Below are 10,950 nucleotides of genomic sequence, written 5' to 3' on the forward strand. Positions count from 1 at the left end.
ACCGCTCTAAGTGCCTCTCCAAAGACAAGCCCGGTGCTATTCATCAACTGGTTTTCAGGGCTGTGAGAAATCAATGGCATTTGTGCTGCAAACTCATCATTAGGACAGGAAAAACTCTGCAATGGAATTGATTTGTTTAAATATAATAACACAATTTAACAGAGAACGGTGGGGGTGGGGAAAGGGCCGGGTCAAACAAAACGAGGAGCGACAGCTCAGAGGCCCTGAGAGGGAGCAGCCTTGAAACACCTTCCTCCAGAGAGGCCCAACCCAGCGCTGCTCCCCCCACCCCAAACCCCTGAATCCAGGAGGCCAGAGTGGACACGTGCTGTGACCGGGTGCAAGGTGGCTCAGGCCTGGCTTCAGAAATGCCCCTCAACGGCCTTCAGATGAGCCCACAGGCCCGGCCAGTCACTGCTGTGTTGTTCTCGGAAGGGACTTGGGCTTGGTGAACATCGCTTCAACCCAACTCTCCTTAGGCACCTGCTGTCTGACTGTTCTCTAGGCATTTGTGAGAGGCCGGAGAAACATAGTGAATCCTGGCCCCAGACCCAAAGGCATCCGTGGGGCCGCAGGGTAAGGCAGGTGACAACAGGAGGCCAGGACGGCTGGTCTTCCTGGGGTTTTAGGAAATGTGGGGGAGGATTCAGTCATTGAGAGGTAAGAAGATGGTGAGACCTGAATGCCAGGAGAGGATATGGGCGCTAAGTGGCACACAGAGCCAGAGATGGTTAAGGTGTCAAACCAACTGTCAGGTGTGGGGGTGAGGGAGACAGAGGTGTCAAGGGCGAAGGACACAGAGGGACAGTGGGGGGGTCCCAATATCCAGGAGACACCCACTTGCAGGAGGGCCCTCACTTCTTGGATAGGGGACCTGCCTGCGCTGATAATGACGACAACGATGATGATGAGAGCTGACTTTTTAATCCTCAAATGTCCCAGGACCCTGGGAACACTTACCAGGTGTTATTTCATAGAATCTCAGCATCCTGTGGCCGAGGACTATTGTTACCCACATTTCACAAACCACCACTGAGGCTCAGAGACGTTCGGTGACTGCCTGAGGTCACACAGCTAGTAAGGGATGAAGCTGGGATGAGACCCCAGCGCCTGTGCACTAACCACTGCATATCCTGCCTGGATGGGGGCTTGGCCTCCTGTGAGTTGGGGAGACAGATGGCTCCTGCCCTCCCCTCCAGGAGCCGAGGCATGAGATGCACCGGACAGTTCAAGGCGAAGTCTGAGGAACGGCATGGAGTGGTCCATGCATCAGGCTGGTCTCCTGGTCACAGTGGGCTCAGCGCTGCAGCCTGGGTGAGGCTGGCACACGGGACAAGCTGGGCGGGCACTCAGGGTACATACACTGCAACCTCACATGTGACCTCTTCCATCTGCCCCCTCTGCCCCTGGGGAGAAAAGCTATGAGCTAGGCTCTGGAAAGGCAGGTCTGGAGAGAAGACGCCCAGGCACAGAGAGAGGGCCAGGAAGGCTCAGACCTCGTCTGAGGGTGGCGGTGGCAGACTGCAGCCCGAGGAAGGACTGGCAGCTTTGGGCTGCCTCATTGAGCTAAGAGGGCCTTAATGCCAGCCTCCGAGTCTGTACTTTATTCCTGATGAGAGGGAAGGCTGGGGAGGGTTCAGTCATTGAGAGACAAGAAGATGGTGAGACCTGAATGCCAGGAGAGGATATGGGCGCTAAGTGGCACACAGAGCCAGAGATGGTTAAGGTGTCAAACCAACTGTCAGGTGCGGGGGTGAGGGAGACAGAGGTGTCAAGGGCGACTCAGGCATCTCCCCAGCCGCTTCCCTGACTCCGCACCTGTGTGAGTCAATATGGATTGACCAGGGCCCCAAGGAGCACTGGGCCCCTCCCCAAGAAAGCCCTGCCCCTGGCGGGGGGAGGGCACTGCTGGCTAGCAGGCCGCCACCAAGTCCGCTCTGTCCCCCTGCTGACCTTTCTCCTTTGTCAGCGGTGCTCTCCATCAATGCACGGGAAGGGCCAGTACAACCTCTCCAGGCTGCCCAGAGGGCTGGAGGCGGGGCTCAGTCCGCCTTCTCTCCTTTAAGGACTGTCCAGCATCTCTAGAAGGCAGGGAGCAGAGGTGCCAAAGCTCTCGGTGCACATGGCAAGACTGAGGACTGGTGAGCGCAGCCCAGGACGCACTGGACATGACCCATGCCCTCCAGCTGGCGAGGGTGATGGAGCTGGAGGAGGGATCTAGGAGGTACAGGAGGGGGCCCAGCCCAGAATGCAGCAGCCAGCCCTGTGGCCAAGGATGGGGCCAGGTTCAGTGGGCTTAGGCCCTCTGGTGGGCCTGGAACAGAGAGATCTCCAGGATGTGGAACCTTCAGCTCTGAGACCGGATGGGCCCAGGCAAACCCAGACGGCTGGTCACCTGGCAGGGCTCTGAGATAGGTTTTCAGTTGTACCACTTTCAGACTGGGTGCCCTCTCTGTGCCTCGGTTCTCTCATCTGGAACACAGAGCTTATAGGAGGGCCTTTCATACGGTTGCCATGAAGATTAAATAATGTATGTAAAGGGCTTAGCATCTGACACTAATACAGTCAACAAATGGCAGGTGGCCACTGTTCCTGCCACCGTCTGCTACTGTTGCTGCAGGACCGGCTAACTCACCCCAAGTGCTCACCCTGTGGGAGACCCCCTTCCAAGCACAGTATGTACGTTCCTAATTTACTCTCACAATGCTTATGGGGTACGGGCCACTAATGATCCCACTTTCAGATGGGAAACTTTCAGACGGGGTGTGGAGGGGCTGACCCGCTGGCCCCAGTTCTCAGAGTGGGCGAGTTCAGGAAACTATCTCTATTTCTCCTGGGCTAACCCCACAGCCAGGGGCAGGTAGGCCAATGTCAACACAGTTCAGGTCACACTGACCCAGGGCAAGAACTGGACAAACACAGGGCGGCAGGGGTCGCAGGCTACTCTGAAGGTGCAGGGAATGGGCAGACCTTGCCCTCCTGGTTCAAACACATCAACCAAATGTATTAGGTTTTCAGGCCTATTTGCCCAGCAAGAGAAAGGCAAGCCCCAGAGGCACTGGGCCTCCTACTGCCCCGAGGGCCCAGCTCTTTGGATCTGGCTGTTTCTGCACATGACTTCATTTCACTCCTGCAATAACACTCCAAGGTCAAGCTGCTCTCCTCAGAGATGAGAATACGGAGGCTAAGGTCGCACAGCGGGATTTAAACGTATCCAGCCCCCAAACCCGGCTCCTCCGCGCAGCTCGTGTGACAGGATGACACCCAGCGTGAGGACAGGGGCCACGACTATACACTTGTGTGGGGCACCGTACAGGACTCAAGGTGAGTGCTAGATAACTCTGAGGGGGCGAGCTACAGTCTCCCCTCCCCTTAGAGTCCCCGTAACCCAGGAAAAACTCCAGCAGCTCAACGAAGGGGGGGTCCAAGCACCCTGGGTGGGGTGTCCAGCCCGGCAGGGTACTGCCACCCAGGGAGAAAAGAGGATGGGTGCCAGTGTTCAGGCAGGAGCCCTGGGGAGCAGGTGGGCTTGCACGGACCCCTCTTCAGTCTCAGGAGTTGAGCATGCAATGCCACTGCTGTCCCAACTCCTAGGAAGTCCCCAGCACAGGAACGACATGCTCAAAAGCAACCCGCTTCCAGCACCCAGGAAAAGGTGGCCGGGGCCAGCAGGCGCGGGCTGGGCAGGGGCCCCAGGAAGCTGGGCCCAGTTATTTTTAGCATCTAGAGTCAAGAGGGAGGAGGCCCTCCCCCCCTCACCAGGTAAATGTCAGTGCCACTGGCAGGCCCAGCTAATGAAAGTGGCTGGAGCCAAGGGGCAGAGACAGTGACTTGGCCCTCTGCCTCCAGCTCCTCGACCCCCTAAAGCTCTCCCTCCACCTCCTCTTGCCAGGCCTTGCCCCCCACTCCCCGCCCCCTGTCTGGGGGCCTGAGCAAGACACAGTCGCTCAGTCTCAGAAGGAGCTGGATCCACGACCTGGAGTCCTTGGGCTTGAGTCCTGGCTTGGTGAGTGTCTCTGGGCAAGTCCCATGTGTCTTCTCAGACTCTACTTTCCTCCTCTGGAAAATGGGCTCCTGCTAAGCCCACCGGATATTATGAGGGTCGTGACAGGAGCTGGGGTCACGAAGAGGCTCAGCCTGAGGGCGGCGTGCCCTCCTTGCTGTGGTGAGGTTGCAGTATTATTCCAGAAAAGAGGTCCGGGCTTCCCAAGTGGGGGACGGGCCTGAGCTGACTGCTGGGAGGATTTGCGCAATCCTGGGGAGTGGGAATCCAAGAGCCTGTGGCTGCCACTCTCCTGACAGGAGAGGGTGACAGAGAGGCTGCTGCAAATACAACCTGGGCTGAGCCCAGAGCCATGGGAGGGCCCGCACCCAGAGGGGCGCCAGGCACCCTAGGCCCACAGCAGATCACAGGCCTGACACAGCAAGAAGGGCTCAAAGGGTCACCTCCTCTCGATTGGGCGCTAAGCCCTGGGGAGGGCCACCTACTCCCCCTCTTCCCCAGAAGCAGGAAGGAGAGGGGAAGCCTACCTCTCAGCGCTAAGTTTCTTAGCCCATAGGTGGGTCTGCGCCAGGGGGCTGATATTCCCTTTATCTTTATTGGGGAGACTCCTGGCAGCCCTCCCAAGTTTGAGGGCAACTCTCCCAGCCAGAGATGCCCTGGGTCTAGCAGCAGTGTCTGGGCCAGCTGTCCAGCTCTGGCGGAAGGAAAAAAGCCCAGGATCCTGGTGCCCGCTCAAGCCCTCCCCGAAGGCTGACCTTCCACCGAAGCACTGCCTCGCTGTGGCTCCCAGGTGCCTGAAGCCCCAGGGAGATCCAAGGGAAACTGAGGCACAGAAGTGGGTCAGTGATCAGCTCAGGGACATTTAGCAAGTCAGAAGCAAAGTACAAAATACTTCCTCCTCCTTCTGCCATCTGGCCTCTAGGGGGCATCTCCAGCCTCATTCCTCCACGGCCCAGTCTCAGCCCCACTGATTTGCCCCAAGTATGCCCAGATGGTCCCTTTGAGTGGAATGTTTTCAGTTTACAGTCACGTTCATTCTTCAGGGCCCAGCTGAAGGCCCACCTACTCCAGAAAGTCCTCCCTGCGCTCTAGTCACTCAAAGCACCAGGCCACTAGTCCCTGCTACCAAAGATCCAGCAGCCTCCCAGACTCAGGCCGCGGGGCAGCCGCTGGGCACGGTGAAGGGACTGACCAGGAATATGGATGGCCCCCTTCCCCAAGTCCACTTTTCTTCCTCACCCCCTTGCATCTTGTCAGCTTTCCAATGGGCCCTGACTCCAGAGCATTCTCTCTGCGGTGGCCTCAGGCCGGGAACCTCCAGGCCTCTTGGCTCCCAGGGTAAACAGATGGGAGGAGGAGCCCTAATGGTGGCAGGCTCAGCAGGAGGTGGTGATTACAGGAGGTGGAATACAAACCAGGACAAACAGAGCCAGGCCTGAGGGCCCTGCGTCTCTCTCAGGCCTGCTTTCCCAGGTCCCTGCCCCTCTGGGGTCAGTCCTGCCTTTCTGCAAACGGGTGCCCCAAGGCTAGGTCACTTCCCTGCAGCGGCTACACTCACCATGCATCCCCTGCATTGGAGCAGTGAGGTCAGCTGAAAGCCTGGGAGCACCACGCTGGGAGGCACTGGGATGCACCCTCCTATCTCTGAACCTCCGTTTCCCCATCTGAGGCTCAGAGGGGTTGGGCCAGATAATTTCTAAAGACTCCCGAAGGCGGCCAGGATGCGATGATTCAAATAAAGATGCCGCCCTTGCAGCCCCACCCAGTGTCTGCTCCCTCCCTGCAAGGTCACAGAGGCTTTGGACCTGGGACCCAGGGCAGGGGCGTGGCTGTCCTCAAACTCCAGAGCTCAGTTGAGTCTGGTGAGCAAACACCAGTGGGAGGGAAGCATCGGCCGCCATGAGTAACGCCAAAGGAACCCTTCAAGGTGTAGTTTGCCAACCCTCCCAGTCCGACTTGTCCTTGGAAAGCCCCTCGGGCGGCCAAGGTAAGGGGTCCCTCGAGTGCACATGCAGCCATGCACACCTACACAGGTGAACACATACAATCTGCAAGGAGCCCCTTGGACCTGTGGGAGCCAGGGTGGGGAGTCTCAGCCCTGGGAAGGATGCCTCCTGCTTGGCCTGCTCGCCTCCTGCACCTGCTGTGATGATGCCGTATGACCCTGAGCTGGTTTCTGGGCCTCTCTGTCCCCATTACGTCACTGAACAGATTCATCCATGTCTCCCTTCCAACCCCAGCCCGAGTCTGGGGTCAGGCCGATATCAAACAGGAGCACACAGTGGCAATAGAGGGTGGCACCTGGGCTCCACCCTGGGCAGCTTCATATGTCAGCATTTTAGAAGTCTGGCTTTTCCTCTGATAAAAATCTCCAGCCTCTGGTCCCGGAGAGACCCCAGAAGAGGCAGGGTGCTGGAAAGGGCCTCGGCCAGCTAGAGTAGATAAGCCACCAGCCCTGCTCCTCCACAGTCTCTGGGTGAGCTATGAGCCCCAGCTCTTGGGCAGAGTCCAGCTCTCTCCTCCCAGCCTTCACAGAGGAGCTGCCGCTGCTCTAGAGCCTCCTTTTGTGCAGAGACCTTAGGAAGACCCTTCACCTCCACTCTACTGTGTAGGGATCCAGCCCCCTCTTCCAGGCAGTCTCCCCTGCTTGCCTCCTCCAGCATCAGGGAAGAGCTGATCCTCTCAGCTCCTATACTGCCTTCATCCACTGATGGCATCCACCTAACAGGCTCTACCCTGGAGACTCTGACCTTTGCCTGAGCCTGGGGCTGTGTTCCCCCAGTTCCTCAAATGCAGGTTTACGTTTGGATGCCAGTGTCTAGCATAACACACTCTGGCTCAGTAGTTCTCAACCTTCCTAATGCTGCGACCCTTTAATACAGTTCCTCATGTTGTGGTGTCCCCCCAACCATAAAATTATTTCGTTGCTACTTCATAACTGTAATTTTGCTACTGTTATGAATCATAATGTAAATATCTGATATGCACGATGTATTTTCATTGTTCGTGACCCACAGGTTGAGAACCACTGCTCTGGCTGATGAAGTGAATGGATCACCCAGCAAACTTGGGTAGGTACCAGTTTGATGTAGTGGGGGGAAAAGCGTGTAATGGTGTCAGGTGAAGCTGGGCTGAATCCCAGCTGCACCAACAGCTCTGTGACCCTGTATATTTCTTAACCTCTCTGTGCTTGGAGCTTCCTCAGCTGCGTGGGGGGAGGCTCCCAAGCTTCACTGAGTTGTGGAGATCACTGTAGTTGGTGACCGCTACCCTGTCCCAGCCCGCTGGTTTTACAGTTCAATGAACAACTGCTCAGAGAGAGGCAGTGACTTGTCCAAGATCACAAGACAGGCCTGCAGCAGGACTGAGGCTTGAAAGACATGCTCAGAGGGTCTGCCAGGACAGCAGCCCCATTCGGCTCCCCCAGGGAGTGTTCTACCTCAGGCAGGAGTGACCAGGGGGCTGTAGACTATATGCAGCACCAGGGTGGGGCAGGGGTTTCAGGGTCAGGGCAGGCTGCAAAGGCTGGGGGTGGAGGGGCCTGGACTTCAGGCAACAGATTCCAGGCGGGGGTAGTGGGGGAGGGGGGTGCATTCTCAGCTGGTGCCAAAGACTGACAGGCATGCCACATGGGGACCCTGGGAACTCAGCTCTGCATAGCCAGGCCTGCTGTGAGCTGGGTTTGACATTCAAGGTCTTTGCAGCCAGCCCGAACCTGCCCTGCACCCCTGTAACCCTGGAAGTCTGCTGACTGACAGCTGATGGCACATGCTGGCAGCTTGAAGCCATGAACCAGGGGCTGGAGGCCACCGTAGGTCCAGCCCACAGAGCTCTAATCAACAGCTGTTTGGGATTGCCTCAGATGAAACCCAAATCTGGCCTAACCCCAATCCCGGCGGTCCCCTCCGTCCTTTTTAAAATGACAATCCAACCACGTCACTGCCCTGTGCGGCACAGCCCTCGGGGCCAGCTCCCTCACTCACCTCCGTCCGCGGGCTCAACATCGGCCCCTTTTCGTGCAGCACTAACCACGGTCCAGGCTAAGGATTGATGGGCTTCCTTCACTGAATTCCTCATCGCTCAGTGAGGTAGGTTCTCTGTCCTCCTTCCCAGAAGAGGAAATGAGGCACAGAGAGGGTGAGCCACTAATCTGGAGCCACGCAGAGAGGAGTGGCAGAGCTGGAAACCCCAACCCGAGGCCCAGAGTGGACCCCCGGGTCACGTCAGTGCCCTCTACCTCACCCACCAAAGGGGTTTTGAGCGTCTTTTCTATGCCAGCCACATGGGACAGTGTCATGCCCTCCACGAGATACCCTTTCCCTATGTCCAGCCTTGGCGGTTGTTACGGCTCAGACCGGCTGGGGCCCTCTCTCCCCTGCCTGGGTGGGACTAGGAGCCACACACACCTGGCCGCAGTCCGCCGGCCGGGGCTTGTCTGCTCCAGCTGGCCAGGCCGCTGGCTCCACCGGGCCCTCTGCAGCACCCAGGCACCCCAGGGGCCCCTCCTGGGCCAGGGGCGGAGCTCCTCACCCGGGGAAAAGCCAGTCTTCCACGCGCACTGGGGCTTCAGTGAGGGTGGACCTGCAGCCCCTCTGCGAAGGAGCTCCAGGAGGAGGCAGGTCAGGGGCACTGGGAGGCGAGGAGACATTTGCTGGGTTGAAATGGAAGGAAAAGGAAGACCAAGTGGACAGCCTGACTCTTGTGAAGTCCCAGAGAAGTGAAAGTTCATTCACTGGCCCTTTCCCCTCACCTCACCAGTGGCCACCAGAAGCTCCTAGAATCAGAACCAGCTACTAATTTGCACTGGGCACCCTAGAGGTTCCTGCTGGCCAGGTTTCTGAGGACCACACTAAGGACATTTGCAAAGGGGTTTCAAAGAGGAAGTTACTAGATTTTGCGTAGGTAGTGGATCCCAGAGAACAACCTACCTTTTTTTTGCAAAAAAATTGACACTTTTGCCTGTGGCATTCTGGGTCAGGCTAAAAGCCAGATAACTTGGAAGGCCCTACTGGGACAAGAGAAGGAAGGGAAAAGGAAGTCTTGAATCTGGGGTGCAGCTGCCACTTCCTGGCTTTGAGGCCCAACCACTAAGAGCCTCAGTTTCCTCATCTGTTTCCTCATCATGACGTGACCTACCCCTGAAGGGAGCACCGTGAAGAAAAGAGCACAAATCCTGGCCTCCAATGACCGGGACAGGCGCTCAGCTCCCACACGAGTGAGCAGGTGGCCCTGAGGACCTCACCAACCTGCCCGTACCTCGGTTTCCTCATCTGGAAACTGGTGAGGCCTCCCTCTCAGGATTCTTAGGGAGATTTAGTGAGCTCATGCAGGTAATGTGCCAGGCTCCCCACAGGGACTCTAGTGTGGTTGAGATAATGAATCTGGTGCCACAGACCCCAACTCCTCAGGAACCAACAGGGGACGTGCAGATGGATGACACAGACCTGCCAGCTGGCTGTGCCCCAGACTCAGAGGGCACCCAGGCTCCAGGGAGCTAGGATGGAGTCCCCAGGGGATGAGGAGCAGGGACCCATGAACATCCCCCCACAATACCCACAAATCCCCCACCCGCTTCCTTCTCGTATAAGTAACAGTCCCAACCTGCTGGAGCCCTGGAGTCCAGGAACTACCTCGGCACTGGGCACTGGTGGTCCCTAATCCTCACCCACACCCTGTCCAGGAGGTGGGGGAAGACAGTGACTGCTCCTGGTTCCAGATGAGGAAGCTGAGGCCATAGAGGGCCCATGTCTAACTAGGCCATCCAAATCACCTTCTTCCTCATGAAAATCTCAGCCCTCTCAGAGACATTCTGGATCATAACCTGCTCCACCTCCTCCAAGAAGCCTTCCTGGATTCCATACTCCCATACTCCGAAGTAAGCCCCTTCCCTATTTCCTCAGTGGTGACAGCCTCGCTCTTGGGTTTCCAGGCCTGAAATAGCACCAGCCGCTCAGTAGGGCCCCACCAGCAGACACAGTGTGAAGGCCCAGCCCATGCCACTTACCTGCTAAGGCCTCTGCTCACGACCAGCACTTGAGGCTGCTGAGAGTGTCAGGAAAAGGAGAGGGGTAAGGAGGCAGGGGTCCAGCAGTCCAACCTGGCCGAGCACAGCTGAATCCTGCGGAGGCAGAAGAGGGCACAGTGAGCTCCAAGTCTTACCATGGGGGCGGCTCACACCCCCCTCTCCCCCTCTTCAGTGACCTCTAGGTCTCGCCTGTCCAGACCCCTCTGGACATCTCCTGGAAGGCTGAGCTGGCCACACAAGTGCAACCACCCTAGAAACTGGATGTTGCTCCCCAACACCCCAATGAAGGCCCATCTCCTGAACCAGTGCCATCTGGTCTGAGGGCCCTACTGCCCCTGCTGCCTCTGGTTGGTTGTGTTAGAAGCTCAGAACCAGCCCAGCAGCGAGGTCAACCCCTACGTAGCCTGTACCCCAAGCAGCAGCGAAGCTAGCTGGGACGTGCTGGGTTCTCTGCCTGGAGCCTGTGCCCCACTTTCCTGTCTTTCAAAGCCCCTGGCCTTGGAGACTCAGCTGCCTTTGTGGAACCCCCTTTTCCTTGTGCATCCCCCAGTGGCCTTGGGTCTCGCTGGCCATGTCCCCTCCAGCTTTCTACAGGTCGGTCTCCTCCCTGGGCAAAGTGCTGGACATCAGAAATAAAGTCTGGCTCTTCTCTCTGTTCCCTGAAGCAGACAAGGCCGAGTAAACTGCTTGAGGTTATGGATGAATGAATGAATGAATGAGTGAGTGAGTGAGTGAGTGAGTGACTGATAAATGGTGCAGCAAAGGTATTCAGTGAACAAGCTGAACAAAACCAGGCATCTGACATGTGCCCTGAAATCAGGAAGCCTGCTGAGCTTCCCAAGGGCCTGACACCATTCCTCCTTAGATTCTGGAATTCAGGGCTCAGGTGGGTGAGAGGAAGACTTGGTGAGGTGGGCAGCCT

The 10,950-nt window shown here is 57.4% G+C and overlaps 1 protein-coding gene across 5 annotated transcripts in view; it reads right to left on the bottom strand.

Moving 5' to 3' along the window:
- The window catches only part of ZMIZ1 (zinc finger, MIZ-type containing 1), a 182,973-nt gene extending 172,833 nt beyond the window's left edge, over positions 1 to 10,140 (bottom strand). For all 5 annotated transcript variants that reach the window (XM_006754809.2, XM_015571944.1, XM_006754810.2 and 2 more), the window contains exon 1: positions 10,008 to 10,140. The gene's annotated coding sequence lies outside the window, so the exon portion shown is untranslated. The remainder of the gene's footprint in view (positions 1 to 10,007) is intronic.
- Between the last annotated feature and the right edge of the window lie 810 nt (positions 10,141 to 10,950).

The sequence above is a fragment of the Myotis davidii genome, unplaced genomic scaffold (assembly GCF_000327345.1).
Source record: "Myotis davidii unplaced genomic scaffold, ASM32734v1 scaffold513, whole genome shotgun sequence".
Taxonomy (NCBI): Eukaryota; Metazoa; Chordata; class Mammalia; order Chiroptera; family Vespertilionidae; genus Myotis; species Myotis davidii.